Source organism: Fringilla coelebs (genome assembly GCF_963513975.1).
Source record: "Fringilla coelebs genome assembly, chromosome: 6".
NCBI lineage: Eukaryota > Metazoa > Chordata > Aves > Passeriformes > Fringillidae > Fringilla > Fringilla coelebs.
Genome location: NC_140034.1, coordinates 26,609,095 through 26,634,618, shown reverse-complemented (window position 1 = coordinate 26,634,618; position 25,524 = coordinate 26,609,095). Strand labels below are relative to the sequence as shown.

At 34.6% G+C, this 25,524-nt stretch overlaps 1 protein-coding gene across 4 annotated transcripts in view; it reads left to right on the top strand.

Annotated features, from left to right (window-relative positions):
* AKAP6 (A-kinase anchoring protein 6) overlaps positions 1 to 25,524 on the top strand; it is a 214,164-nt gene that overhangs the window by 105,080 nt on the left and 83,560 nt on the right. The window lies entirely within an intron of this gene.

Here is a 25,524-nt window from a genome sequence, read left to right as displayed (position 1 = left end):
AATTTTACACAGCTTTTAGGTATATGCTATTCAACATGTGTATAAGTCATGGCAAATTCAGGATTTTAGTTACAACTTTGGGCTGAAAAAAAAATTAAACAGCAGGGAGCCTAATATTAAAGTGCTGAATTGAGTAGGTGTAAGTCAACAGAGAGTTATGCATAAAATTTTTCCTGACCTTGGAAAGGTCACTTAAGTAAAAATATTCAAACCTAAGTGTTTAAGACTGCATACTTAAATCAACACTTCACTGCCTGAGTATCTCGGGCTTTTTTGGCAAGAGCTAGGGCTGAGAGGGACTTGTTCTGACAAGCAGGCTACTTATTGTAACATCCAGGTAATATTTTAGCTATATAATTGTATGTCTGAATGTTTTTATCTTATGATCTGTATCAGGTTGTCTCCTGGAGAAAAGGTTTTCCCTCTGAGGTCCTCTAGATCTCTTTACTGTTTGTTGGGATGAAGTTTAATTTCACTGCATTCAAGAGGAAAAGAAATTAAAGAATATGAATCATAAGTATTCAAACAAGATACAGGGACAGCTATATATCAGCTATGTATGTGCCTATTGTTTGTAATCTTCTTAACTATTATTAGCAGTGGCTTTTCCTGTCAGCCACTTTATGAATAACTCATGGTTATTCAAAGTAACACACCATCAAAGTTTATCCCTTTTCCTGTAGATAGTCCGGGGGGTTACCATAGGAAAATACGCCTGAACCTAGTCTTCCATATCCTAATTTATAGTTTATAATTTTAAATTTGCTCTTGTTGCCTCTCCAAGTAGAAATATTCGCTACATATAAATCACACTGTCTGCTTCCAAGATAATGGTCATTTCATAACCATACCTTTTTCTGATAGTGAGTAGGAATTACTTTCTGTTTTCATCTACACAGAATCTGTCCATTTAGAAAAAGAGAATATCCTCCCTACAGTGATCTGGTCCTTAGGAGATCAGTAGTTCAATTTTATATTCTCTTTTCCTGTAGGAATATTCAAATGTGTACTAAGCAAGATGCTGATCTTCACTACTTTTTAAATATACTTTACACATCCTCCTCAGAATTCCATTTTCCCTGATTTACTTAATTTTACTTTCACTCCTCTCTTTCTCGTAATCTTATGATGACATTTTCTTTGACAAGGGGCTGGATACTCCTTCACTTGGAGACCAGCTGAGAATGTCTAATGACATGAAAGGTTTTCTGGGAGTTCTCATAGGGCTGCCAGCACCGAAGATATAGTTAGCATAAGCACCACTGTATTCAGCTGAAGAAGTCACAAAACAGTCAGCTCTGTTAAAGATTTATTTTGCGTGGCAAATACTGAAGCTAAATCCTTTATTATTATCTTGATCATAAAATGTTCGCAAGCACATTACTTATGTTTACACAGTTCCCCTATAAAAGAAGAATATCTGCTTTCTCAAAAGACTGTCCTTTCTAAAGGTCAGTAGAAGTCACCGCCATTTTGACACTCTGCACCAAAAAAATAGAGCAGAAAAAGCTGTTATTAATTCCTATGCAAAAATCTGTGCACATTTTAAAAAGCAGTAGTGGCTAAAGCTTATTTTTAGCAGGTGCCATGTCATGCTAATGCTGAAAAGTACCTTTCATTAAAAGGACTAGAATAATCAAGAATATTGTTTATTTCTCCCTTTGCAACAGTGCAAATGCCAAACTGCCAGGCTGAATCCAGACAGTCCTACATGCTGCAATAGTTTCTTTTTTACAGTTATATCTTGCCGCATTTCTATAAAAGGCTACAAGAGATCTCAGTAGCCAACTATCACTATTTTTTCTCTTGTGTTTATATATATATATTTTAATTATATTTGTTTCTAGTTACTATCTCATGATCCCCAAACTATGCTGCAATGCCGTAATCCTGTGCATTTAATATTACTTTTTGGGAAAATTAATTGTAATGAAACAATGAGATATAATGAAACAAAAAAAAATGTGGCAGTTTCCTTAAAAGAAGAGTTTACAGGTATATATTGTGGTTGATAGCAAGCCTAAAAGAGGAATTCAGATAGTCAAAGAACACATACTTTTCAGGCTTCAAAAAATACTATGGTGCTGTGGTCACTGAAAGAGACAGTTGCTGAGGTGCTTTGGTGCCCAAACATCCCAAGGGTCTACTAACCTGTAGGTGCTTTTTAAAGAAATATCTGTACAAACTGGGCATTGATGACACCCAGAAAATGATAGGAATTTGGAAACATGCATACATAGCTGTGAGCTTCTCAATGTTAAAATCTTCATCTTGCAACTACTTATTCCTGAGCGGATGCCTATGTGATTGCAGTGGAGCTTTCTACACTGGGGTCCAAATGGGTTGGTCAGTCAATTTGCAGCAGACTGCAGGAATTGAAGATAAAATTTAGAGACATTCAGTCTCTGGGAAGTTCTCACAAAGGAAATTAAATTGAGGTGGTAAAAATTTGGGCTGATTTAGATCAATCATTTTAAAGGTATAAGTCAATATGGAAGAATAATAAATAAGAATTGGTGATAATTATGCTTTTTCTTGGTGTATAAAAGTTAATGTGGGCATAAATAGCTCTTAAATGATTGAAAATGCATTATCAGTAGAAAGAAAATGTTTCAGTGTCAAGAGCACATCAATAAAGACATGGAAGCAGCCAGAGAAACTTGACTGAGCAAAAGAGATTTTATTCAACCCCTCAAATGAATAGGTAACTTTAACTGACACATTTTCCCTTACCTCTTGCATAAATGCTCAGAAAGAGACTGTGGCATGAATTCAGTGAAATGCTTAAACATGCACTAAACCTTAAAGCATATATGTTGCTGCATTGACCTTGCTGAAGCTGCTCATGAGCCTAAAGTTCCTCACTCCACTGGGGCCAACAAACACTGCAGTTGAAGGACTGATTAAAGACAAAGGTTTTAGTGCAGCGTTCAGTTCTGGGTATAGTGAAGATAGTTATATTTACCAGTGGTAGTTAAGCTCCTGGGTGTTCCAGTTTCTCCAGGCTTCTTTTTTTTCAGAATAAGGAATTTTCAAGTCCCAGTAGTACAGCCAGAAGATTTTTCCAGTATTTCAAAATCCATTTTCTCTTTAAAATCTTGGCTTGGATTATTTAAGAATAAAAAAATTCGTAAAGCAGCACCAAAATTTTAAATAGAATAAATTATGATATATAACTGTTGTAAGCATTAAATCCTCTTTGATATTGAGCTCACATCTGTGTCTGATCATGAAACTGTTAAAATTAAACAGAATTATCTGTAAGACAGGTTGGATACTTTATAAAATTTAACCTACTAGTACATGCATTTTGAATTGTATATCTCTACATCTCCATTATGGAATGTCTAAATTCCTTGTGAGTGTGTGTTCAGCAAAACAGTGAAGTGTTGTGGTGCTCTTGTTTATAGAAAAACCCTCAACAAAAATACAGGTACCACTTTTTCCAGTGTTCCTTTAGATGGTCAAGTAAATGGTAAAGTTTTATGTTAGCATCCTGTTCCATTAACAGCCATAAAATACATTTTCCCACTATTAAAATGAAAAGGTCTTAAAATCTTCTAGTATGCAATCCCTGAATACAGGTAGCCTAAAGGTCTCTCCTGAAGAGTGGGCTTTTATGCACTGGGCCCTGAGAGGAACAAAAGGCAGCCTATGCTGCCCTGATAATAAACTGCTCAGTGTTGAATTGCTACATATCTGCTGTGGAAGATGGCTCAGATACTGTTTGGGTAAGACGCTGCCACCTTTCTTGCAGCTACTGTGCTATTCCAGTACATTTAAAAAAATAGGGTAGAATCCTCTTTTGGTTTTGAAAGAAAGTTACTCCTTTTTTGAAGGAGCTGTAAGTGTAAATTTTAGCTTTCACCTAATCCTAACTGCTTTCAAAATGCTTATGCATTGCAATCCAGAGTCTCAGCGAACATATATGGTAAGCAATACCTAAAAAACCCAGTCTTTTAACATCTTTTAAATTAGTTGCCTTTTATTTCTGAAAAGCTAATATCCAAAATAGCAACCAAAATAGTAAAGATGTCCAGGTTTCGATGAAATATATTTCATAAATTAGCTTATCATTGCACTGATTTAGCATGCCTAGCAGGTGAAAGACAAAAACATGTGTTATCTTCCCTAGGGAACCTTCAATGAATGTCATTCTAGCTTCATATGTCTTTCTTCTCTCCCCTTCTTGAACTGATATAAAATTCTAATGTGTGCCCTCTGGTTCCATCTTCATTGAAATCTAGCAAAACCGCTGAAGGTAAGATAGTGGCAATGGTGCATGAAAAAAGGGAAAAGGAATACAGTGATTCATAGCATACTTGAAGAAAGTTGCAGTTGTTAACAGCACTACTTTTGTGTGTAGACAGGTTAAAATGTGTCATATATCAGTGTTAAAAATAAAGTTATTCATCTTAGCTATTTTTTCAAAGTTTTGGAAAAAAAAGCCATAAAACCTGTGCCATGTGCATCTTTAAAAATTATTTCACATATCTCTGAAAACAAACAAATTCACTTGCTCCCAAAGGTAAAAATAGTAAAGGCAGCATTTTTACATGGATTTGCTTGTGTAATTTCTGTAGTTTTGAATAGTGATTGCTCTTTACCGAACATATTCATGTTTTCCATCCTTTTTTGTCCATAGACATGAGTTACTAGTATTAAGTGGCATATTTTTTTATTTGAATTTTTCTTGGAAATCATCATTGAAAGTAGACATGGAAAGCAATCAATAGATCATCATCAGAATTTTAATTTATAGGCACCACATGGTCAAAAATTCTTGCGTAACAATAAATTTGCACAATAAAGTAGAAAATTTAACCAAATAAGGCAAAATATCCTGTTTATATTGAGAAAATCAATAGAAGTTTAATGAAAATAACACCATTTCCTTGAAAACAGAGAAAATACCTTCCAGAGAAAATACTCTGTTTCCTTGCATTCACAGTAATGAAAATGAAGCAAGCAATAAAAGAGTAATTCAGAAATGAAGTGCTATGACAAAGTTCTTTCTTCCTTCTGTGAAAGAAGACAGGAATGTGTCTTGGCACTTGGTATGTCAAAGAAATGGAATCTCAATCAAAAGATTTGACAGGCCTTGCTGCCTTCACTGGGACAGACAGAGTCTGTGGAAGTTGGCTGGTCCAACTTTACCATTCCACTTCACAGCTAGAGCAAAAAGTAGTAACAGCTTCATCTGGCAAACCTATACCTGTGGAAACCAGTGATCACTGGAGTAGCTGCCATGGATTTGGAAATAGGGCTATAGGAATTTTCTCCATTAGTCCATTTGTGGAGTCTGACTTGGTGTGCTGCCTACTGAACTTGCACTGATGTCACAGAAAACCGCACATGTTAAACTGTATGCAGTGATTTGAAAATATAACTGTGAGCACATCAGGGGAGTAAGACACCCAGTGACTTCTGACAGGCATTATCATGCTATTCATCTTCAGCTCCTCAGTTGAAGTCTTCTGCAGCTCACAAATGCACAAGCTGGTTTGGGGGTTTCGTCACTCGCTTTTTGCTGTTATTTGCTAAAAGCCAAGGATGGCTTTTGGACAGTAAATAATTGAAAAGATCTCTAGCCATCCCATTCTTAAATGACTAATTACCCTACAAAAGCCACTGTCCCCTAACTGTATTTCAGGCTTTCATGATATTTTAGAATTACTGTAAAGAAATGGAGGTCTGGAGACAAATATTTTGAATAAAGATATTTTAATTGATTCATTGGACTTACAATCAGGCTATGAAATTTTTCTTCATTAAACACTTGAGGAAAGAGGGGAAAAATATAAACTGTACTGACTATGCAAAATAGATCATTAATTAATGTGGTTTTGACAAGACTAAGAGTCCAGTGTCATACCTGTAGAGGAGAGCTTTCCTCCTTTTCAGACTTGAAATAAAATCACCTACTGCAATTAGTCTTTCCATAACGATGAATTTTTCTTAGATTTTAGACATATATTTAAGGAGGATTCAATTCACAAAAAGAAAAATAAGTAGATATGGAGGCCTTGAGTCACCAAAACTTTTAAGCAAGTCCATGACTTGAAGTGGTAACTATGGAAATAATACTATTACCCTTCAATGGGACAGATGTATGCTTGAAGGTAAGCGTTTTACAGAATTAGGGTTTTAGCTATTTCATTTGTGTTTTTGTTAGGAAAGTACTGTCACTTTTCACAGGCAGTATTTTAGATCATATACTTTATAGCTAGCAAGTGGTAACAAACTATGCATTATAAGAGCCCATTATAAGACCACATTAATACCATATCCTTATGTGGTATGAAATTATACAAACCAGTTGGATTTTAATCAATTTCTCACTAAAAGAAAAAAAGTAGGTTCTTCAGTGGAATGTGGTCCACGTAGAAACCAGAACTTACATCAGTAAGACTATTGGATAGGGAAACAGTGAAATACTCACACATGGTAGATAATTTAAAAAAAAAAAATTAGAATTTCTAATATTTTTTTGCTAATTATAAATTGAACTGAATCCTTTTTTTCCAGTAATGCATACAGAAAATAAATCATTTGCAAAAGGGTTCCAGCTCATACTAAAAGTATTTATGGACACACTGCAGAGGGTTTGGTTAATATTAGCAACAATACATCCAAAATACTTGGAGGGACTCCCTCCATCTTTGTTAGATTAGGGTTTCTAAATGGCTGGTAATGGATTCAAGTGTACAGCCAAATGAAGCTGCATTACTCATAAGCATATGTATCCTCATATTCAAATGTAGTAAATCCAGTTAAGCTTCAGCCCTTCTTAGTTCTTCATTCATGAGATGATACCTTTACAGCAAAAGCAAATAAGTAAAAAGTTTCTTTTACCCCAAATTAAAAAAAAGCACAACATTTTTTAAATATAAGTTTGAAGTTAGTCTTCCACAGATAGCCAATTAAATTATGCTAAAAATGACATTTTTAATTAAACACCAAGGTAAGCATAAATGGATTTCAAAATAATTAATCAAACATCAAAAAATTGAAACCTTTTTCTGCTTGAGCAGCAGAAATGAAAGAACCAGTCTTCAGGTCTCATAGAGATTCAATCTAATTTAATTCTCTGTCTTCTCTAAATAAACATTCCTAAAACCTTTTTTTCATCTGGGGGAATAAGGATGAGAGGGGTAATCAATATTTCTAGCATTTTAATTAAAACCGTTAGTGGAATAAATCCATTTAATTATCAGTTAATGAAATACAAGGTCATTTACCTGACAGGAACTTTGAAGGTGGATTACTAGCTGGAATAAAGTAGAAGAACCCAATGTCACAGCCATTTAGCTTCTGTCAAATTTAAGGTTAAAATCCTTTTAGACTATTTAACCTATTCTCTACCATTTTCTATTATGTATGTCAATTGACAAGAAGAAATAAATGATCAAAATTGGCCTATCTTTAATTTTTCTCCAGTTTCTGCTAAATTTCTAGACATCCTATTCCTTTTTTTAAATTTTTTTTTTTAATCTAGAGAGATGCAAAATGCCAGTGAATCCTGGGGTATTTTGACTTATCACAGGTCTTGCCCTTGAATTAAATTTGCATGCTATGCCTAAAGATTATCAGGAAATTATTACCAATTAACAAAATAAACACAGATGTAGTGTTTGTATTTATTGTCAAGAAATATTGTGCTTCTCTATTTTTTTTACCTTATGTAGTAAAGAAAAATAGGTAAGTTTTTTAAGGAGGCTTCTTACTGCTGATGTTCTCATTAGATGGGTAAGAAGGAAAAGGGAAACAGAAAGTGTTCTTTTTCAGTACAGCAGCAAACTTCCCATGCTCCTGATAATGTTTCAATAGGACAGCAAATCAAGTGGGGAACAAAAGTTCTGCCAGAGGCACAAACAGTGAATGCCAGCATTGGCTAGCAGCAAGACCAGCACAGAAAGAAATACTCTTCCCAGGATGCTGGGACAGCCATGCAAACACAAGGGGGAAAAAAATCAGCATGTAAGTGGATTGCTTCTACTTTGTGGTATGATTTTTAAGTTCAGGGTTGAGTTTATCTATTAAAAAGGGTTATGTGCAACTCAGGCATGAATTGGAATTAGATCACACTTCTCTGCTATCTTTAAAAAGTGTCTATCAGTATGACTGTTTTTGATGTTCCAGTGTCTATACTATGGCATTTTAAACATAGAAAAATAAAATGTAGATTTAAAAATTGATTTAGTAAGCTAACTTCCAAGGTGAATTCCCTTATTCACTGTTACTTTTTAAAGTGTAAGTCACATTCGCCAAATTAGCTATAAACCTTCAAGAAGCAAAAACAATAGTTATCATTCCACTTTATAGAAGATGTTAGCAATGTATTTGCATAGTCTAAGAAAAGTAGTGCTTCTTAACAAAAAGGCATTGGGTGCTATATAGCACACACTTTTAATTTTTAGTCACTACAGAAGTGTTGCAGGTGTGTTTAAAGTTGTGCTTCAGAACATGACAAACCCTATAGAGTACAAGATTGCTCTAATTTTAATGTGTAAGGAGAAGTATGAACTGTAGATAAGGGAGGAAAATTTTAGTCTCTTTTATCAGACCACCTGTTAAGAGTCAGAAAAAGACAAGAAATCTTCAGGGATGGCTCTCAGCTCAGCCCAAGGTAGGTGGTTGGTTGTGACATGATCCTGCTGTTTGCACCTCTCTGTGTCATGGTTCACCTATAGCTACAAACGACTAATTTGTGTTGGAAGGAGTGGCAGCTAGTACTGGAGGAAACAAAATAGATTTTGTATCCCCAGCCCTTCCTTCCTTCAGTATTGGAGAAGCAAGGCTGATATTTCAAGTTCCAGCCCAAGTCAGTAACTGAACATGATATTTTCCCGTTTATCTCATGATAAATGTGGCCTACATTATTCTTAGAGAAGTGAAATTCGCTGACTTTTCTGAATTTGCTTTCAAACTTTGTTTTGCTTGCAACCTCATATAACTAACTCCATTAGTTATACAATGATATGAATTTCCTATCTTAAAAATGCGTAGGATATTGGTGTCCAGAATCCTTTGAAATTATGAATTTAGATATATATTCATTTTTTCACATGATTTGTAGGAGCATGTTCTGAGCTTGCTTGAAACAATAATAATAAGAAAAAATAATAATAAAAATTCCATTGAATTTGACAGAATGCAACCCATTCTTAATTTTCTAGGTTTACCCAATTTTGTTAGGGGTGTTAGAAGATTTTGATGCTTAGCACTTTAATGACCTAACTGGGGGGACAAAGAAAAAAGGAGAAACATTTCAAGATGTCATGAATGCAATGCATTTAATTCCCTTTGTATTTATACTTGTTACTGAAAACTTCTTTGAGACAACTGTTTTTACAGAGATCACTGTGGTGAAGAAGGACATCCTACCTATAATGCTGACCAATCTGAGACATTAATTTCTATACTTTAAAGATGATAGCTTTAGCAAATTTTGAAGTAGCTTATTTATAATATTGTATGACCAGTGCATGTTTTTACTATGTTAGGACTGTTTTAACGAGTTCAGTTTTTAAAAAGGGTCTGAACAAATTTGCATAAGGAAACTCAGAAATGGTGGAGCAGATTAATAAAAAATTTGATATTTATATGATAGAATTTCTGGGTCAGTTGATCCAAATTTTTATTTTTATATTTAAAGGGGAAGTATGCCTATTTTAACTTTGTGGTAATAGAATAAAGAGTATAGTGTTTGTAAAATCCATCATCCAAATTTCATGCTCATGGAAGTAGCAGCATGCTGTAAAAGCAAAAAGAAACTCTCTTTCACCCAAACTCAACACCACTTGCAGATTACTGCAATCAAGATTGAAGTTTTTCATTATATATTTCTTTTGTCCCCACTGCCGAAAAATAGGGAGGATTCCTCTGAAACAGTAGAACCAACTATTTCATTAGGTTGTAATGATGACCTGATAATGATTTTCTAATGGGGCTGTAGTGGACCTGGCCTGTTGCCGAGTTGAATTGTTCTACAGAGGAACAGGAGCTTCTGCAGCTCCTTGATCATTGTGTGGTCACCACACTGTGGGTTCTCTACTTCAAGATAAGTCTACCTTGATTCTTATTGTGTTGCTTAGAATTTTTTAAGGTTGGTTTGACATATTTTATTCTTGTTTCTCTTTTACTTACCACGGGAAAAATATATAGTCAAATTCAATCAAGTAAATAAAAAATTATGTATGGATTCATTCAGCATTACGTGTAAATCTGAGTAGGCACAGACCTGGAAGAGCTCTGTATTGTGGAAATCACTGTTTTCAATATGTCATCACATTGCTTTATATGAAATAATTTTTTTCTCATCACTGTGAGTTACTCAGATATAAGTCAGGACAGATTTTTCCTTATTTATGTTGGGTTTGGTTTAGCTGTGGTTTTGCAGGTTGTAAATTATAGTGAATTCAATAGGATGCCATGAAAAAGACTCAGCAAAGTATTCTTTTAGCTGTAATACTCTTTTACTTTCAGGGAGAATTGTCAAAATTCCACAATATATCCTGCAGACTCCCACAATTTGCACCAAACAGACCTAGCTTTTTTTAGCTGGAAGCATTTTACCTTCAGTGTCTGGAAAGCCTGACATTTGAGATGTGTATGCGTGTGTGCTACAAATATGAAACATAATGTAGGATTTCCTCCCATGGAGAAAAAGTACTTAAAATTGATAAAGTGAATCTTTTCCGTTTTAAATATTTTTAAAAAATCTTTGTGTTTCTTTCATTAAAGTTCTTTCCAATGTAACAAAAAGAAACAGAGCCCTGATGTGACATTGATGTGGAACTTGTAAGAAGCTTCAGAAAGGACATACTCTTTTCTCTGCACATGTGCATACTGTCTTTGAGATCTTCAGATATTTGGATGCAATATATCTAGAGTATATAGTTCTTTAACATCAACCATTCCTTTCACTGCCAATTGCAATGGATGTTCATAATGTGCAGAAATTGCAGAAACAGATCTAGGTTAAAACTGACTATTATTTGAACTGACACATCTAGCATTCTGAGAATTATATAAAAATAATTAATACACATACCACCTGCACATATTAAGAAAGAAAACACAGGAAATAAAGTGAGTGGACTGGATCAGAAATCTTCTTTGTGATAATAATGAGTTTGTAGAAATGGAGCTTACTATATTTAAAGCAAAGCTGTCAGGATCAAATGGATAAATACATAGCAGAAGGAAAGGATAAGGAAGTTGAAGGTATCTTTGCTTATTTGGAAATGTATTTTGAAAGATACTGATGTTAAATTTTGTTTGAAGAATTTTAAGCTGGAACTCTGCAACATTTAATTTCATGAACTTGGATGGAATTCCTTATGTTGTATATGTCTGAAAACATACTATGGTTCTAAATAATTTTTAATTTTAACCCAGACTCAAAAGGAGATTGTCTGTATCAAATGAAAATTCCTGCTTTTGGTCTGAAAGCATGAATGTAACTGCACTTGTTCCCTTCCTTGTGAAACTCCCTTGAATACAGAGCTTGTACAGCTGTAAATGGGAGCTGCTGTGCAGAAAGGCTGATCTTGAACCAGCTCAGTGGTATCACTTCAGCTGTCCAGTAATTTGATGTCCCAGAGGTGATGGCACTCCACAATGGGCTTTATGACACAGTTTGAAGCAACAGGCTAGTTCTTGAAGAAGTTATTTAGGCTGTGTGCAAGTTAAGTTCATATTCATGCACATTTGCAGTCATAGCATGATAAAACGAGCATGATCAGAAACAAAGCTGGTGCTGCTGAAAGGACATTTGTTTTCAAAATGCCAGTTCTGGAAAATGCTGTCTTGGATTCCATCATGGAGTTAGTAGTAACCAGTGAATCTGATTACAACTGAATTATTTTAATTTATAAAGTAACTTGATACACACACGTATGTAATATTTATAAATTTCAGGCAAAAGTTTTGAAGTATTATGTGAGCTTCCTTCATATTTTAGATATTCTTAAGAAATATTTTCCACCATTTAAAATGTTCTGTTAAAACACAGATGTACATTTTGTATGTCTATTTTTATTTTTAAAATATTTTGATGTATTTAAAGCAAAAAAAGAATTTATATGTTGTATGATTTACAGTCTTGGAAAAAATAACATAGTCATAACTCTGCAGTTTTTGTGATGCATGAAGATCAGATTTTTTAATGTTGGTTAATGCTTTACTAATTAAAGTGTGCATGTTAATTAAAGCAGAGGCTAATGTTAATTACCTATATTAATGGAATCTCATGTAGCACCTGCCTGAAGCAATGGGTTCAATTTTCAAAATATCTCAATTAAGACTGAAACTTTTGATTTGCATCTAGTAGGGTTTCAATTAACTGCATTGCAAACTTAAATAACACACTTAAAGGGATAATATCACCAATCACATACAGCACAGTGGAATTGGTCGGTTCAATTATCGACTACGGCTATGAGAGCTTTCACAGTCAGTAGGTAAGTACTGTGGTATTGGCAAGTGATTATTGTCTAGGGCTGTCATCACTTCTGTGGCTGTTGTAAGAGAGATGTTAAATTGCTGTACTTGGGCCGCACTGCAATTCCATTGTTGAGGGAGACAGAAATAGAATGATGTTTTCTCACATCCAGCATTTAATGGTGAAGATTCAGCTTGTTCCTTTGAAATAAATGACCACTGTTCCATGACATGGTAAGGCATTTTATCAAATGGGAAAACAGCATTTGTGATAAAGTGCACATGTTGCAGGGTACTTCTCAGCCAAGCCATGAGATGTGATTGTATTCCCAATCTCTGTTTCAGCCACCACAGCATTACGTGTTGACATAGGAGCTTTTAATGAGCAGCTTCAGGAAGCGATTAACAAAGCACTAGAAATAGATGCAATCATGCTGATTGGAAATTCTACCTAAGCTCCATAAATAAGACCATAATGTCCTGCTACCATACAACTTTCTAGGATAATTATTTCTGATAGCTCCAAGACTTGAACTTTTAATCTGAGCCTACTCTATTGAAATATTGATGGTTCAGTTACAAAAAAATCAAGATCCCCAAAAAAGCATGCTAACTTTTTCTGGTTTGGACACGCAATTGAAGAATAAGTGTAGGGTTTTGTGGTCAGATCCAAATTTTGTGTGGACCTGTAAAGCAAAAGTACCTCTAAGCATAATTCCTATGTGGCATCTATAGAAACAGATTACTACAAAGTCAGTATTCAACCATGCTCAGCAAAGAGGATCTGGAGCACAAGGTTACTTGTGTAGCTGTAATCTCTCACCAGTGCCTATCTATTTCCTGCTAAAAATGCCCTTAGGCTTTCGACCATTCCACTACATGGGTCCTGACTTCTCTGTATAATAGATTGCCTGTGCCTATTATTAAAATCTCTAATATAACCTTCCATTGTAACACTCAGGCTTAATGCCTCCATTTTAATTAATGCTATGACAAGAGCAAAAAAATTTTCACAGTATCAGTTGATCTGTTTTAGAAATTTGTGAGATTATAATAAAACGCTTTTACCCAACTGAATTTAAAATATTTATTTTAAAATATGTTAATAACCCTTGATTTATCAGTTTGTGACCTCTCTTAGGTCTAGATTAATCAGTGTGTAATGATTCTTGTTGATATTTTCACTTCTATAGAGCCTGTGTCCCACACCATTTTGTAAGGTCATTAGATGGTTTAGAACTCATGCTTGTTTTTGTCTCTGAAAACAGATTACAGTCTATTGTAACCTGAGTCCCCAGAATTCCCATGTAGTGATATTCAACTTTAACAGTTTAATGTAAAAATGTAATTTACTGCCTTGTTTGTGGTTACTGGAAATGTGCATCTTTTCATTAAAGCTTTCCCTTGACATATTTTTTGTAGTAATTGAACTTCAGATTTCTTGAGTCATTATTCATCTTTTAACAGCAAAAAAGTCGCATTTTCATGGGTCAGGTGTTAAACTAAAAAGATGCAGCAGATATGATTATTATACTGTGCTGTGTTATTGTCATCTCAGTTATACTTCCAAATGTTTGAAGGAAAAAAAATCTGTAAATGTGTAGTCACATGAACATTTGTTACACACATCTTTGGACATTATAACTTGAGAAGGGTGATTTTGCTATTTTTCAACCTATTTCCTTTTGATTTTGAAATGAAAATGTTTGTTCATAGCCATTTAAACAGCTGTCTAAACTTGAATAAAATAGCTAAATATCTCCTTTTTCTTGGACTTTCAGTAACACAGAACTCTGTCATAATAAATCTTATAATAAATAATATGGCAGTATTAACTACATTCTAAATGAGAAATAATACAGCACCAAACAGGCAGAATCTCATGTAATGGTCATGTCTTTGATGAAAATCTGTTGAAATCATTGTATTTACAAGATTACTGAGATTAGGTCTCTCTGGGTATTAGCTGGCCCAAAGGCACTTAGCCAATTAAGGCTATTGAAAAAAAATGAAAGCAATCCAACCTGAAGCTTTCTAAAAGGAATCTTTAACACCATTTATGTCTCCTGTATAGGGACTATAATACAGCACTTCCAATATCTTGAGCATGCTTCATTTGGTTTTACGTAGCTGGAGTGTTTTTGTAAGTATGAGACAAAGTTTAATTTGCTGTTTAAATTACAAAATAAAATTACTTAGAAAGCCAGCAGTAATACTGAACAAGCAATGCTAGGGTATCATCATATTAGAGAACAAGGAAGAATGTGGCTATGCAAATTTGGATGGATTTTTATTAATAGTGATTTGAAAACCAGACCTGTGAAACTCTTATTCTTACATTTTGGCCAGACCTGTAAAACTCTTATTCTTACATTTTGGCATTTATACTCCTTCTGGAATGTTTTCTTTTTAAGTTAAGAGCTTGGGTGCTTTAGCCAAATCAGCTGTGCAGGTTTGGCCTCTGGAGTCATGACAAGTTTGTAACAGAGGCCTTGACAAAGAATAAAGCCGCAAGTAAACAGAATGCAGTCTGTTATACTGCAGTATTTTCAACAAAAATGGAAATAGAATTGGTGAAGTCATGTTAGACATGGGCTAGATAGAACAAGTGGTTTATTTTTTGAATAGATAGGGTTCACATATAGTCTTTGCTCTGCAAAAATTCCCTTATACACTGTGGAAAGCTTGCCTAAATAAAGCAGCTAAGGTATTTGAGTACTGGATATTGGCTTTACTTTTAAAGTTATTTTTGGAACTTTGTTAAATATAACATAGATGTAAATAAAAATCCACCTTAAACTGCTGAGAGAAAAGTTTTCCACTGTATTTTGTCTTGTTAAAGCTATAAAGTGTTATCACACTGGAATTGTCAAATTAAGGTGACATGTTTCTGAAAAGGCAACATTCACCAAAAAACGGCATCTTTTATTGTTAGAAAAGGATGGCTCTTTTTGTACAATTTTGGGCTTTAATTATTCTACTACTTTGTTTTAGCCTTGAACAGTCTCTCTACTTGAGTGAATCTTATCTTAGTATTTTATATATCTATATAAACACACTATTAAAAAAAAATTTATCACATCTGGTTTTACTGCATGTTGCTGCATGTCTCTAGAGGCATACAGAATTTTTATTTTCAAGCAAATTTATATTAGTTACAGTCTCCAGCTGTTTTAGATATAGAATCATTTCCTGTTGGTACTGTTTCCAGGACAATTCCCTTTTTTTCTTCTCAAAAGAATGAGAAATTTAATTTAACAAAGACATCCTATAATTGCCTTTATATCTACCAAGGTATCTAGCAATCTAAATATTTTATTTTATTTAAAACATCTGTCTACATAATATCATATGACTATACAAACCTATATCAGCCTTCTGAAAGACAGCTGCTGCCACTTTTATTTCATTTATAAGAGACCAACAAAATTGCTCAAGATAAAGCCCGTCAGCCACTGAGTCATATATAAAAAAACTTTGCAAGATGAAAAATTGCTTGCATTTACAGTTCTTGTAAAACTAATCTAGGTCTTTTACAAATTTAGAAGCATCGTTTTTCCTTTTCCCTGTTCTCTTACCCCCACCCCAGTCACTATGGAAACATAGGAGCTTTACATATACTTTTTTTATAAACTCTTTTTTTGAGATTGGAGGCCCATTTCTTTGAAGGATGCAATGCAAACTACAGTCATATCTTAATTGCCCACTTGTGGGATCTATTTATTTCCTGCTATCTTCATTTTCACAAACATTTGGTGTGCATTATATTGGTTAGAATTTTCATGCAGTTTTTTAGAAAATATATAGGGGAAGTGATAATGTCAATATAGATCTTTATCTGTTTTGTGCTACTAAGCTTTACTTGCAGTGATTGTAAACTGCTCCTTTGTATGAAGCAACTCATACTGAAAAGAAAATATTTCATGGATAGTTTCAATATAGGCACAGCAGCTATCCTAGGAAAATAGACATAGGCATTTTAAAGTATGTCTAAATAAGACAAGTTTACCTTTTTCCAGGGAAGTAATCAAAATATTCCTTTTTGGAGAACTAAGAGTATGAAAGGAAAATGTTTATGGTTCCCTACTAGCACACAGTTATGATTGACAGGAAAAACCAACATGAATGCCACATGAGACATCTTGTTCAGGAACTTTCAGGAGGGTAGTAAATTGGTGTTGGCACAAACACAAAAAAAATAAAATGACTTGATTCAGCAGTTTTCAATTCTAAATCCCCAGGCTCGAAAGAAAGAAGTAAATATTCATCAAATGATCAAAATTTATATTGATTTTTATTCTGCATTAGCAGCTCAAAGTCAAGATTCTTGACAGGGTGGATGTCGGTTTGAATGATTCTCTTTGAAATAAGGATACAGGCACTGGGCTGAGTGCTACTGTGCATTCCTGAACCATAGGAAAAGACTATTAGAACCCTAGGAAGCTAAATTTTTTAAAGAATAGTATAAAAGCATGCTTGTTCTGTACTGTTTTGATAACTAAATTGTTGTTATTAGTATGTAAAGTGATTCTTGTTGTTCCTGCTTTACTCCATCCTTTCCATTATCATCTAAGGACAACTTTTTTTACGATACTTCAAAGGAAACTGTACTTGTATTATAGTAACTGAGTTAATACCACTGCTTCCCCAAAGAAGTGTGTTAGAGTGCTAGTCTGGCAGAGAAAAGGAAGCAAAGATTGTAGCTGCACATTGTACATATGTAATTTTGCAGTTTCTGCTAGGGAGTAAATAAAGATCTGGGGGAGGGGATGAGGGAAGGAGGGTGGAAATCCAGGGAAGGAGAATGTGAGTGTGGATGCAGCACTGAAACACAAATGTGATGACTGTGATTACCAAGCTGTGAGATTTAATGAGAAAGCCTGTATTTGAGTGAAGTAGAAAATCATACCCATCACCTCTAGACTATAGGAGTATAATTGGATCTCAGCCCCAGCAAAAGTAAATAAGTAAGTTAGTGACATTTTTAACAAACTTAAGTATATTGAGAATAAGAGAGGAAGTCATCTTGATTACTGTACTGTTGCAGTATACTTTTTTTTAAGTTTCTCAGCTTGCACTAAAAAGAGATTCATTGTCATAAAATGAAAGAAAATAATGTGGTTTTGTGAGGGGATTAAATAAGAAGCAAAGTAAGACAGAAATACTATAACTATCACAGTATTAACAAATTTCCCAAATGTCCTAGGTGCTTACAATTCAGTAAACATCTTTAACAGCATAGCTTTAAAATTAAATTTTACAAACATTATGGGTAATGCTTTAATAGTATGCAAATTGCAATGAAGTCAGCAGTGGCAAAGCTGACCTCTTAGCAATACAGATATTTTATGTTTAAAACAGTTATCTTTTTACAGTTTCCTCTACCTCAGTAAGTGTCAGGTGCGTCAAGAGGCTCCTCATCAGAGGAGCATAAAAAAACTCAAAGGAACAGCAGCCTGTGCCTGCTTTTTATACACAGCAAGGCAGTTGTATAAATCAACATTTTAAGCTATATGTTTTGTTGTTGCTAGAACAATTACTAATATTTTCACTAAAAATCATCTATACATATGGATAGGGTAAGTTATATAAAGAGGAAAATGCTTAGCCTGCATTTCCCTGCTATTTTTAAATAAATTAATTGACATTAGTTGACATATCCTCCTTCAGAGTCTGACTATTCTTGCTTAATTGTGCAGTGGAGACAGAGTAGTGTTAATATTGCACAATTTTATGTTATTAATAGTTCAATATCTAAAAAGCTGATAAAAATTCCCAGTAATTTCTTCCTGTAGGAGGAAAAAATTGTGTAATAAGAAAACATTCACATCTCTGGGGGTAACATAGCATCAAATAGACTATCAAGGCATGGAAAGAATCTCCTTCAATTTCAGAACATGTTAAATAAGCGTTCAATGAGTGTCTTTGAGGAACACAGTGTAGGAGTTTTGACTTCAAAATGTTTGACACTATTGAACCTTTCAAAATATTTGACTCAAAACATTGAACCAAAAGAAGAATTTAGGTCAAAATTTCTGTGTTTTTGTGAGTTGACATGTCTAGGAAATTTTGGAACTAGTTATTAAGCACACACATATTTTTAATGATTAGGTTAATAAATATGTAGCATTTCTCAAGCATATAGAAGTTTAAAATGGACCTACTAGGGGGAAAATTAAGCTGCATTTGTGCTACTAGTACAGCATGATAAAATTGCCCAGGAAAAGTCTGTAACATTTTTATGTTTGCTCTGCCATGCCTTCCTGGGCTGTTTTGCATAGTTTTCCATAGGAAGCATTGGTTTTGAGAAACTTACCTTTCCTTGCTATTTTGAAGTAGACATGTATGTGTCAATCTGCTGTGGGAATGGTGGGGCAGAACGTGCACCAGCACTCTGGAATTTCTCTTGCACAAGTTGTGCTGTCCTAAATCCTGAACCTGGGTAGCTTTAGCCTTAAGAGCAGGGCCATTCTGAATGCCAACCCTACAAACTGAGCTAGGTGCATTGCTGTTCTGTGTGATTTGGTACAGAAGCCCTATAGAAAAATGTGACTTTTAGATGTAGCTGTGCATTGGATGATAGACAGACTCTTTAACCATCTATTTTTTAGGGCACTGCATTGCTCTAGAAGTAGAAACACAGAAAATGGTAGGAACAATAAGAACAGTGCAAATAATGGAGGTTTTAATTAGGTAAGATTAAGTTTATAATTTTAGCACTTCTATGCATGACTAGTCTTTCCTCTTCTTGACTGAGGGTCCTGAGGCTGACCCAGAAAGGTCTTGAATCTTCTTTATGTACAACATATTTTTGTTCTGCCCTTCTATAACATTTTTTTTCTCTTCCTGGCAGTGAAAAACCCAAGGTTGTGTTGATTAATTGCTAATTTAATAGGACGATTTCTGGGTTTGTCAGAATTGGGCTGTGTGGGTTTACAGTTGTTGTGGCATATGAAGAGGTGTCACTGAAGGAGATGGAAGGCATGTGGCAGCTACAAAGAAATGCACTCTATTATGTTGATGGGTTTGGCTGGATCTGCATCCTTGTTGATTTGTGTCTTCCACATGTCTTTAGCAAACACTGTTCTGTCATCCCAGCCTTTTCCACTGTCAGAGCAAGGCTGTTCCCCACCTGACCCCCAATTATTAGACTCTCTGTCGCTCTCTTTCTGCAGGCTGGAGATGCAGACCTGCAAGACAAGCAAAGTAGAAAAGGGTCCCAGCCTTTGTTCGATTTCCATTTTTACTAGAACTTTTTTTCACCTGGAAATTTTGGGATGTTGTTATCAGAAACTATTCTGTCTTAATTAACATCTGGAGAGGTTAATTCTTTCATAATTTTCTTCAATGCTTTTTGATATTTATGATGTAGGGAACTTCTCCGGGTTTATAACTGAGATCTGTATAATGCACAGGGCATGCTATGCTCTTATGTTGTGTTTAGTGTTACCCTGAATAGAATGAGAGGCAGGTGAATAGTCAGAAATAAAGACACAAGAGGTGCAGATTTTAAATTAGCAGCATGATCATGGCATCTTCATGGATTTGGTCAGACAATGCTGCTGAGGTGACCCTACTGATTGCATTTGCACTCCCCGGTCCTGAAGTCACAGGTCATGGATTTCTGAAAGCCAAGGGAAACCTGCAAAAAGGTATTACTATTATTTTATAGGCTTCCTCCCACCCTCCCCCCACAATTTCTGATGGCTCTGAGAATTGCCTGAAGTTCTTCTTGCTATAACACAGCCCTGACTATCTAAAATTCCATTTTATAGTGTGAAGATAGACCTAAAATTCCCTGTGCTGTTACTTAAACTCTATATGGAGTTTAAGTACCTTGATATGTATGAATGTTGTTGTCTTGTAATTTTGTGCATTGTCTGTGGTGGTTTCACATTGTTGTGATGGTTTTAGCACACTGAAAAACAAAGCAATACATTATTCTTAATATAAAAACATTTCTGAGATTTGTGACAATAGGAGCACTTAGCTAAGATTTTAACTGGTAACAAGCATGCCCTGATTAACAGAATTAATTTCCTGCATGATCAAAACACAGGGTATCCTTTTAAATAGGACTCTCAAATATTCAGCTCAAAGTAAACATATTTTGTGATACAGGACTTTTTCTTAAAAATTTGATTCCGTTCTGAAGAGAGTGTGCAAGATGACAAGTCAAGGAAGCCAAAAGCAGGACGGGTAACAGATTAAGAAAGTATTCAATAGCAGCAAGGTCTCTGTTTTTATTATGCAGAGTAAGGGGGGGAAAACAAATACCTAAACTTAGGGTAGCAGCAGACGCTTGAAGTCCAAGAAGCCTAATGCTGCCAAATGATGGCCCAGTGATCTTAAAGGTATTTCCAACCTAAATGATCCTATAATTCTGTTATACAATGCCTTTTAAAAAGCTGGTGCAACTTGAAAGAATTCATTCCACCTTAGGTGTTTTCTTCAATAGAAGACCTGTTGGCTGGGTGTAGGGATGGCAGGATGGATGATTAAGTCTGTCTGTATAGAGTTTTTGAAAAAACTCTTGCTTGCCAAAGAATGCTTTCTGTAATCTACATCTTCATGAAAGATACTCTGAGCCATAAAATTCTCAACATAATTTTATTCAGTAACTGTACTGGGACAGAGCCAGGATCTTTTTTGTGTTCCGTAATAAAGCCTTCAAATAAATACTTGGGCAAGTATGCAGAATATTGTGACAGAAGAAAATGCTTGAGTATTTAAGCATATAAAAGCTACTTTTATCAACTTAATTCTGGAAAGAAATTATTCTCAATTTTAAATCTCAAGAAATTTCACCAATTACAGATATACAGAGTGACAAGCTGGAATGTGCATCCTTTTAGAAAGGGACATCTGAGTTTGCAGTTCTTTAAAATATACATATGGGTGAGTATTCTAAGTCTACATGCTGCTTGGGGCCATCTGACCATCTCCTTGTTGGCACAAACTGGATCGAGTGTTTTAATTTCAGAGGCTGTTTTTGTTCAGCTTAAGTTTTAAGAATGGCAGAGGAACGAAATGTCTGTATTTCTTATATAATTCTCACTAAGTACAGTGTACTGTGGCAGAAGTAAAGTTTCCCTACAGAACTGTAAAGAAAGGGTAATGCAAGATAGGATGTTTTCATAATTTAAATTTAGAAGAATGTATTATATATAATTTGTATATATAAAACACAGAAGTATTTGCCTACACTAACATGGTTCCTAACAAATCACTTTTGCTCCCTGGGAGACACTTTTGAAAATACTTTTCTTTTAACACCAAATCAATGATATTTATTCCAGTAAATTCCAAAATAAATAAAAAAAACTGTAGCAGAAAATCACTAGCTCTGAGTTCATATCTCCAATTTACACTGGTGTAAATTTTGAGTCTCTTGTTTGACACATTATACAATATAACCTTTCAGTCTCCTTCCTTCTACAGCAAGAGTCATTATCCCATGTCTTTCTCCACTTCAGAATAAGGTCATTCCAACATGTAAGTCTAATAAGAAATACAATGTATTTTCATTGATTTGTATTGTCACTGATTACTCCTTCATGTTATGTAGTGATCTGTATAGTAAAGGACATTTTACGTTGTCATGCAAAGCCAATCTTAAGGAACAGATTTGTACCCCAGGCTCTTCCGATTTATTTATAAGTTCTTAGTTTTTAGAAAATGAGCTTTAGAAAATAGCCTTGAAATTATTTACCATTATTAATCAATCACTAGAACTGAGTATTAGGCACTAGTCTAGATTTTTTTTCACTTTTTTTTCCCCAGACTACAGTTTTTTCATAGTCTTTTTCAGAGACTGGTTCCCTCAGGCTCAGGAAAATGAGAGAATTTTGTCATTTGATTATTGGAAATATTTCAGTTTATTTTACACAGAATATTTTAAACTCATTCCATCCTAGTAGGTAGAGAATCCCTACAAATGTGTAACAATACCATCATCAGCATCTTCATTGTCTTTTTATTGCAAAAATGGTCACTTAGAAGAGGAGCATAAAGTGGAAAACTACTGCTGTGTATAATTCCTTGCCATTTTTTTCCTCTGTTTTCAATTTTTCACATATTCAGATTTACTACATCCTAAAAAAAATTAAGGAACTGAATTTCAATTCTAAGATGGGGCACTAGGAGTAAGTGAATGATTACCTCCCACCCAATTTCTAATAGCAATGTTTGCGACTATGCATACCCAGTAGACTTTTTGAGGGTTTGCTAGATATCTGTGTCCATAAAGGTGTGCTTGTTATACAGATTGTTCTTGAAGTTTGTGTTATGTAATGAAAATTATGTAGGGCTATCTGAAAATACACACAATGTAGGTTTAAATGTAAATCAAGTAGCTTTTCTATATTTGATTAGGAATTTATAAAGTTGTTACTTTATTTTCCCAGAATATTGCAAAACTGGTCCTTCATTACCACTAAAGATTTTAAGTTGAAAATAAACTGCAGTAGGTTTATTGCATACCTGTGCTCTGTACTTTTTTCTATATTATGCCTTGTACCTCCTAGCTCAGATTGTGTAAAATGTAGTTTTTTGAGACTTAAACTGATCAATACCTACTCAAGGTCTTCAAAGCCTCTTTGGATTTGCAGTTGATATCAGTATAACAGAGACAAAAAAAAAAGCTTAAGTACAACAGTGAGATAGATGAATACATAGAGAAAAGAAATCAGAGAGATCCATCTGAAACTCTGTGCTGTCTGAGTTTGAGTTGCTGTAATTGTTCACGAACGTTGAAGATAGAAATTGGGTTTAAAACCAAAAATAGTTGATTTATAGAGAGATCATATTTCTGAAGTGAAGGAACTGGGTTGTATTCAAGCTTCATAGGGTATGATGTTGATGGAGTTCATAATCCTTAGTGAAAGAGGGCCTTATAGCTGCAAGGAAGAAAGAGTGGATTCTTATTTATCCCTCTTCATATATTTACCTGCCCTTTACATCCTGCTTTTCCTTTCCCCCACTATTCTATTTAATAATTCTTTTTCTTCTCCCATTTCCCATATTTGTTATTGATTTCCCTACAAATACTTTTGCAAGTGAATAGAGCATGACCAAATTGTGAAAAGCTGCTGCCTTTATTTTTAACATTTTTTTATTTTAAAATATTGAGGAAATTGTAGGATGGGGAAATAGAAAATATGAGGGAAAAAAACCTATCTAAATTTTTGTGATAGTTTTGCTATTTAAGAAATAGCCTGTGTTCATACAATTCAGGGCTCAGTTTTAATTATGATGTGTGATGTTCCAGAGCTTAGGTTACTCCCTCTTTTTAGAGTCTTGGGATGGGAGAGGATGAGGAACGTTGTGTACACAATTTCAACAACAGCCAAGAAAAGCCCAAAAACCTCTACCTAAACTCCAGCCAGGAGTTAGGAATTACTTATCTTGATTTACAAACCTGTCTTGAAAAGAAGGGATTTTTTATTTCAAGTTTTCCACAAGATTTCCTCTCTAGGCTTAAAACACTCACAGATTTTAACTGATAGATCTAATTGTTTTAGAAAATTACTGGTCACTGACAACAGGGCTTTAGACTGAATGTGTCATGTCAACATATATATAAGAAATTAAAATTATAACAGTGGATTACTGCTTTGTGGTAAAAATAAATTAAATTAACACATTCATAGCCTTATGTGCACAATGCAAAATACTCTGCTGAAAGACTATCCTTACTGGTGAAGAATCCTTCCAAAAAAAGAAATTTGTTCAGGAACGTCTGTATACTGTGGAAGTGGACTGTTTATCAGTTCAGAGGAAAATGCACTTGGGGGTGGACGGGGAACAGGAAGGTGACGCAGGTTATTTGCTGCTGTGGTTGTTTCTGAGTTATATAAATGGCAATTTTAGTTATAGTTTCTGAGAAAGCAGAATAGTTTTAGCATTTTACTCTAATTGGGCAGTCCCAGCTCATTTAGATAATGTTTCTTCACTGTTTTTTCTGTGATTTAATTTTCCACTATTTTAAAATAGGTATGAAAGCCTTGAATTATATTTAAATACAAAGTGAATGACCTGCATGGACTAGTCAGAATTTTTATCTTCTATCTCCTTGGAAAATTGCTAGCATTTTCTGTATTTTCTGGGGTTTTTTTTTTGCATGTTGGTTTGTTTTTAAATTTCTCAAAAACATATTGGGATTTACTGAAAAACATAACTAATTTCACTGTAAGAAGCAGCTGAGAGAGAAAGCTATAAATGTTTGAATAAGAAATTTTAAAAGGAAATGGAATTTCCAAATCACTTACATTATTTTTCAGCAAAAAATTACACCAAGGCAAGGCCTAAGCAAATAGAGAAACTGTTATTGCCACTAGCTTATAAAGACATTCCAGTCTTCTTTCAGACTTTCCCTGCTGACATTCTTCAGTGCCTGTTTCCCTTCACTTGCTCGCATTTTTCTTACATTTTACAGATTGCCCTTCTCTCTAGCCCTTTCACTACCTTCTCTTTATGACTTCTGTTGTTCCACAGATTGGTAACTCAGCTGTGCTGTCAGCAAACAAATAAACTCTTTACTTCCCCGCCTCCCACAGCAGAAAATACGAGTCCTTACACAAAATTTGCTCCGTGCCATTTGCATTTACTTGCCAAAGCACCAAATAGTTAAGCAGGCATTCCACTCCTAATGGAAATAGCAGTATGTAGTTACACAGAAGTAGTGATTTTTGAAGCATTATCAGAATTTGTAATGCGTTTTTCTTTCAATGAAGTATATTAAAAGAAAACAATGGCATATCAGCCCCAAAGTGCTTTTGAGCTTACTCTACGCTCTGTTCTTTCTGCTGTTCCTAGGGGCAAGTGTGGCCAACAGCAGATTTTATCCTTGTGTCATCTGGTTCTCTGAGCCTCAGAAGAATACTGATCACCACAGCTGCAATAAATAAAGTGTCTATTCAATAAGTTTTGATGCCAAATATTATTCCACATTCTTCTGGACAGGCACAGTCTGATGAAAAACAGCACATCTCACTTATTGCCTTTTTCCTTGCAATTAAAGTTGTGGAGTAATCAGTCTGTTCCAGATACAGGAAAGGAGAATGTGAATAATGCCAA